At 34.9% G+C, this 6,000-nt stretch overlaps 1 long non-coding RNA gene across 2 annotated transcripts; it reads left to right on the forward strand.

Annotated features, from left to right (window-relative positions):
- The first annotated feature begins 3,866 nt into the window (after positions 1–3,866).
- On the forward strand, positions 3,867–5,767 carry LOC129882714 (uncharacterized). 2 transcript variants are annotated; one of them, XR_008765822.1, is made up of 2 exons: positions 3,867–5,212; positions 5,377–5,767. It is a non-coding gene; the product is annotated as an uncharacterized LOC129882714 (long non-coding RNA). The 2 variants fall into 2 exon arrangements; XR_008765823.1 differs by having other exon boundaries at positions 5,380–5,767.
- The last annotated feature ends 233 nt before the right edge of the window (positions 5,768–6,000 follow it).

A 6,000-nucleotide genomic window follows, 5' to 3' on the forward strand; every position in this document is an offset into this window, starting at 1 on the left:
AAACATTTATATTGGATATAACTATTATTCTCAATAATTAAATTTATAGTTGATATTATTACTCTTATCAATCTTTAAATTATTTATATTAAATATAATCAGTAATTGCATCAATTAAATTTATGGTTGATGTTATTACTTTTATTGATCTTTCAATTAGGAATGGCAATGGAGCGGTTGGGTTAAAGTTTTTGCTGGGGCGGAGCGAGGTGGGGCAGGCACAAAATATATTTGGAGAAAAACATGCGGGGCGGGTATGCGGGTTAAACATGCGAGTATGCGGTTCGTGAGATAACTACTGCTTCAGACTTAGCAGGGGAATCGGAGAAATGGTAGCTACAATGTCAGTTGTATCATTAATTAATTTTATATAGTTGAGTGTTCCTTTCGCTAATCCATCATATTGTTTTATTTTTATTTTGTTTAGATGGTTCATCAATTAAATATCCAACTTTATATATTTAAAATTAATTCTTGAATTTTTAAATTAACTTTAGTTGCATCTTTTTATAGATCAGCTTGCATCAGCAATCCATTTATAGGTTTCTAATTTTTTTTTTTTTTTTTTTTTGGGGAACAGACCCTACACGAGGCTCCCACCTCTTGTGCACAGTCAGGGGTTGAGCAACACCCCCAAGCCTTAACATAAATAAATAAAGTAAAAATACACGGAGGGTAATGTGATAAGGTTTTATTTGATGTGCTTGAAAGTTTTCATCTCAAAAACTAAAGCAAATGAAAATTTTACAACTATTTAAGATAATAAAGATTGACTATGAGAATTACTTAAAAAATCTTATACAACAATAAGAATTTCAAAAATGATTTATTCATCTCTCTCTAAAAAAAATAAAAGAGAAATGTAAGAGAAATGTGCTCTTTTTAGCCTAAATATTGTTATTAATCAATAACATGATTATAAGAACAAAGAGAAACATTACGGTAGCATTAGAATTTTGGATTTCTCAAATTTTCCTATTCCTAATGTGATTTCTATATTAGAAATTTCTATCTTTTTACCCTAGATGTTGTAAACAATTTTAGGTAAGAGTGTTATAAAACATCATTCGAATAATTAAATTAAAAAGGGTATATTTGGAATAAATAGAATTTTTACTAAAAACTAGTTTAGTCACAAAATATCAAACTAAGGGAGGTACGTGTAATATCTCAAATCATGAGGAAATTGAATGTTATGAAGGCAAACTTGGAGGGAGGTTTCTTGAATCATCCTTTTAAATTATAATTATGACCAAACGGGCCCTTGCTTTCAAAGGACAACTTTGATTCTTCGATACCACCAAAAGGTGGCTGGCTCAGAATGAGGGATGTTTTGTGCTGGTGAGGAGGGGTGTAAGTTGCTTTCACCCGGTCCGCCTTGGTCTTGTTGGGCTATAACTTTAACCTAAATGAAAGGCTAATATGCCTAGAAGAACGTAACTTTAATTTTGGGAAAAACAAAGGGAAACTTTCAAAAACAGCAAATATTAGACCTTAAATAGGGCTCCTTAACTATAGTTTCAGTAGTTAAAATTCGCAGCTACATTTTGATTTGCTATGCATTTGTATTTGTTCTAATTTTTTTGCAGATTTCGAAGAAAATATACATATACAAATACAAACTTGATTGTATCAAAATGAATACATATTAGGAGCAGAGAGGCGAGCGAGATCATGAGAGGGAGGAAAGAGGCGAGTGAGATCGAGAGAGGGAGGAAAGAGGTGAGTGAGATTGAGAGAGGGAGGAGAGAGGATGAATAAATATTAAATTCGTTGTATCACAAATATAATTGATACTGAATAGAAAATAGTTGACTATAAATTTAATTTTTCGAATACAATTGATATAAAATACAAATTTCTCACCTATATTTGATTGGATGCAATTGATACATAATACATTTGACGGAGATGATGAATGCATATTGCAGAAACAAGTCCCAAAAATAGACCACCGAAACAAGACTTGTCTCAAAGACAAAAGATTAGTCATATATCTACACAGATGGAGACTAGATCAATACAAAACGCCAAATGCTCACCCCCATCTCTGGATCAAACTGCTATAAGCTCGAATCAATGTTGATCACTCATACTTGGACCTGCATCACAAAAATAGATGCAAAGTGCAGTATGATACCAAATAATAGGTACCATTAGGCATCATAGGCCAATTAAGCTTGAAAAGTAAAATCAATAAGAAAAGGCGGAATAGAACAGAACAAGGTCAAGAGTGAAAGCCTAAAGTAAAATAATGAAATGTAATGCACATGAGTATAGAAAAGATCCTAACTAAAGTATTATACAAGCTAACTACACCTAACTGGACCCCCATAAGCCCAGAAGGTACACTCGTGCGCAAGTTTAAATAAAAACCCGAATGGACCCCCATAAGTCCCACCGATACACAGAATAGCTACAACTACAAGAACTAAATTTGAGAACCCAAGACCGAAGAATGTAGAACCAAAACCTCAAACCAAATCAGTAGAATTTGAAAGGACAGAGGTTAGACCTTTAACCAGACGCTCACCAGAAGTATCAATGTAACCAATCAGAAATATCAAGTAACTGAGGCCGTACCTCTAACCGAATGATCTTTATAAGGATCCAAATGATCAAGGATGGACCTCTAACTGGATGCTCTTCGAAAGTAATGATGCGGTTGAGGCCAGAGCTTGAATTCGAAAGCCCGACAAAAGTACCAAATATAGCTACAACAAATGCTCTAAATAGTCCATAGTCACTGATCTCTGTGAAACACTGTCCACACTTAGCCAATCAATTTATCCATCTTAACTGAATCCCAAACAAGTCTTGAATCGCAAAACATACCCGATATCGTCGTTGAAACTCTTAAAGCCGTAGAATCGGAGAAGTTAGGATAGAATGTCATCGGAGAAAGCGTACCGCCTAGCTAAGGCTCAAATCATCAGAATCAAGTCTGCTACACTAGTCTATAGAGATCTAAGCCAGCCAAGCGATATAGGGGCAAAACTAAGGCCTATAGGTTTCGAATCATGCATTTCTAAGGCAAACACTAGTCAAACCTAGACTAAGGCCAAACATGCTCCAATAGACCATAAAACAAGTATACAATTACACTACTAGGTAGGGATGATCAACAAAAGCAAGTGGCATGCTTACAAGTACCTGATAAAATCCCCCCAAAAGTCCAACACATGATTTGTAAATGTCTATGCATGATTCAATCACTACCCAACCCGAATTCCAACTAATCAACAAGCAATCATATTTCAAAATCAATCTAAAAAAAGGAAAGTCGTAGCCTACCTATAGGTCAATCACGCACGCTAAAAAATTACTCAATCGGAGCTTTCCTATTCTGAATGGCCTCCGAATGCTTCCACGCTATCAAATATAGGTATAGAATATTAACACAATCATTTTGACATTAAAATTACTAAAATTGGAGATGAACCAATTTTGGAGTCAAAAAGAGAATGTGGAACCCGCTCCGGTAATTTCAGAATTGACTCTGTGAAAAGATTCTAAATACCACCCAAACTTGTGTTCCAAAATGGAACCCAATTTTGGGGCTCGGAACAACTAGAATCAAGGCATGCAATAATTTCACTATTAAACTAAGAAACACAACCATGTAGGGCTGGACATAAAATACCAAAAACTGAATTACCGAACCGAACCGGCTATTTTGGTATTCGGTAATTTGGTATTTCAATTCGGTATTCGATACCTAAATATCAATTTCAGTTTTGATATTCGGAATTTATAATTATACCATTTGATATTTGTTATTTCCCGAATACTGAAATTAAATAAGTAAATGACATTGATCATTAGTCCAATTCTGCAACCCATTGTATTCTGTTGGGCCTAAATGAGTTTATGGCATAAAAAAGTAAAACAAAGGCCATTGTCAAAATATTTTTCCAGCCCAAATATGAAATCCTAACCTAGGCTAATCTGAAATCACTCATCAGAAATTCAGAATCACCACTAACATCTGAATCAGTCCGTCCTCCTCCTCCTCCACAAATCACTATTAGTAAATCACAACATTAGTCCGTCATCCCTTCACTCCTTCACAATCAGTCCATTGTCCTTCACTCCGCCGTCCTTCACTCCGCCGTCCTTCACTCCTTCACAATCAGTCAATCAGTTCGTCGTCCTTCATTTTGGTGAATGTTCTGGGACCAAGACGAAATTTGGGATATTGGGTTCTTGATTCTTTTAGAATTCTTTATATCTTGCTTTATTTGGATGATTTTCTGTACTTCCTGCTATTTCTTATATTCATCAATGCAAGAATAGATGAATGTAGTGAGAGATGTATGAGAGCGATAGTTCGAGTTGCTTGTTTCATTTTTGAGTTGTTTTAACTGATTGATGGTCTATGGATCACTTGTTTCACTGATGTATCAGTTGCACTGGGGTGGGGTGGGGGGAGTTTGATGGAGCAGAGGGGGGATTCTAGGACCTCAATGAAATTTGGGATATTGGGGTTTGATTCTTTTAGAATTCTTGATATCTATTTCTTGTATTCATCAATGCAAGAATAGATGAATGGAGCTAGAGATGCATGAGAGCAATATTTTGAGTTGCTTGTTTCATTTTTGAGTAGTTTTAAACTGATTGATGGTCTATAGATCACTCGTTTCACTGGTGTATCAGTTGCTTTGATGTAAACATGTAATCACTTGTTCTGATTCAATTAACCGGTTATGTTTATTTATTCTTTTTAATATTTCCTTAGTTGCAAAAGAAAAAATTCCTTAGCCATGAGCTGCTCTCTCTGTTATTCAGCAGTTGTTGATTTAGCTTGTCCTCTACCTTCAGTGTATGTAATATTTAATTATTAATTACTCCATTCTAGTTATCTTGGTTTTGTTTGTGAAGTATCAGTATTTACATCTATCTATGTAAATTTTGAAAACTGTTGTTTTTTATAGGCAGATTAGTGCTATCTTATTTTTTAGTCTCAGTTTTTCAAATGTTTCCTAACTGGATTTCCTTATTTGATGGCCCTCTTTAGAGAAATCACGTCTTTATGCTTCAATTGCATCACGGATAATAAATATACTGTGTTGTAACTTCAAACAGTTGACAGTAAGGTTTCTTTCTTTTTTCATTAATGGCTTACTGGTTTTGATTTCCATGCCTTTCTGCAGTGGACTTACCACCATGGTTCTCTTCGGTGACTATTTCTTTGGAGTCCAATGTTGGCGTTGTAAAATCATGAACAAAACTTCATCATTGAAATATTCTGCTTATAACTTTGTAACTTCTTTTTCGTTGTCGTTAATATGATAATGCAATTTGCTCCTTTTGCCCACTAAATCGTGATTCTAATCCCAATAATTATCCTTTTACTATGCTTGGACAATATATCAGCAGATAACAGTGAAGTTGGCCTCTCTTAATGTGTGATTGCATTTGAAGACATGGAATTGGTTGATGTTGTTGTTCAATTTGTCCAGCAACTCTTTAATGGACCAAGGAGGTTTTGCTTGTTGTTGCAGCCACCTGATGAGAAGCTCAAAGTCAACTTCCAGCTCTATCTGGGAGTACCCAAGCTGAAGGCACCAGCAAAGGCAAAGATGAGATCACTATGATCATTTTTAAGAAGGCAGCAACATTGTTTAGTTTGTTATTAAAAATCTTCACATCTTTTATTGTTGCTATTGTGAATATGATGTACTAACATATTCCGTGTGGACTTCGACTTCAATATGGTATTACCGAATATCGTATAGAACCAAATTTTGATTTATCGATTACTGAATTACCGAATCGAAGTTTGAAAGTTCGGTATTTGGTATATACTTTAAATTACCGATTATCGAATTACCGAATCCAAACTTTGAAAATACCGAACCGAATATCGAATGCCCAGCCCTACAACCATGTCAACAACTAATTTACAAAATTTACCTTAAACAAAGCCTCTCCCACACTTTATGAATACTTGATGTACCGTGGATTTACGGTACTTTTAATACTAACTTGAGAACTTGC

The sequence above is a fragment of the Solanum dulcamara genome, chromosome 3 (genome assembly GCF_947179165.1).
Source record: "Solanum dulcamara chromosome 3, daSolDulc1.2, whole genome shotgun sequence".
Lineage (NCBI taxonomy): Eukaryota > Viridiplantae > Streptophyta > Magnoliopsida > Solanales > Solanaceae > Solanum > Solanum dulcamara.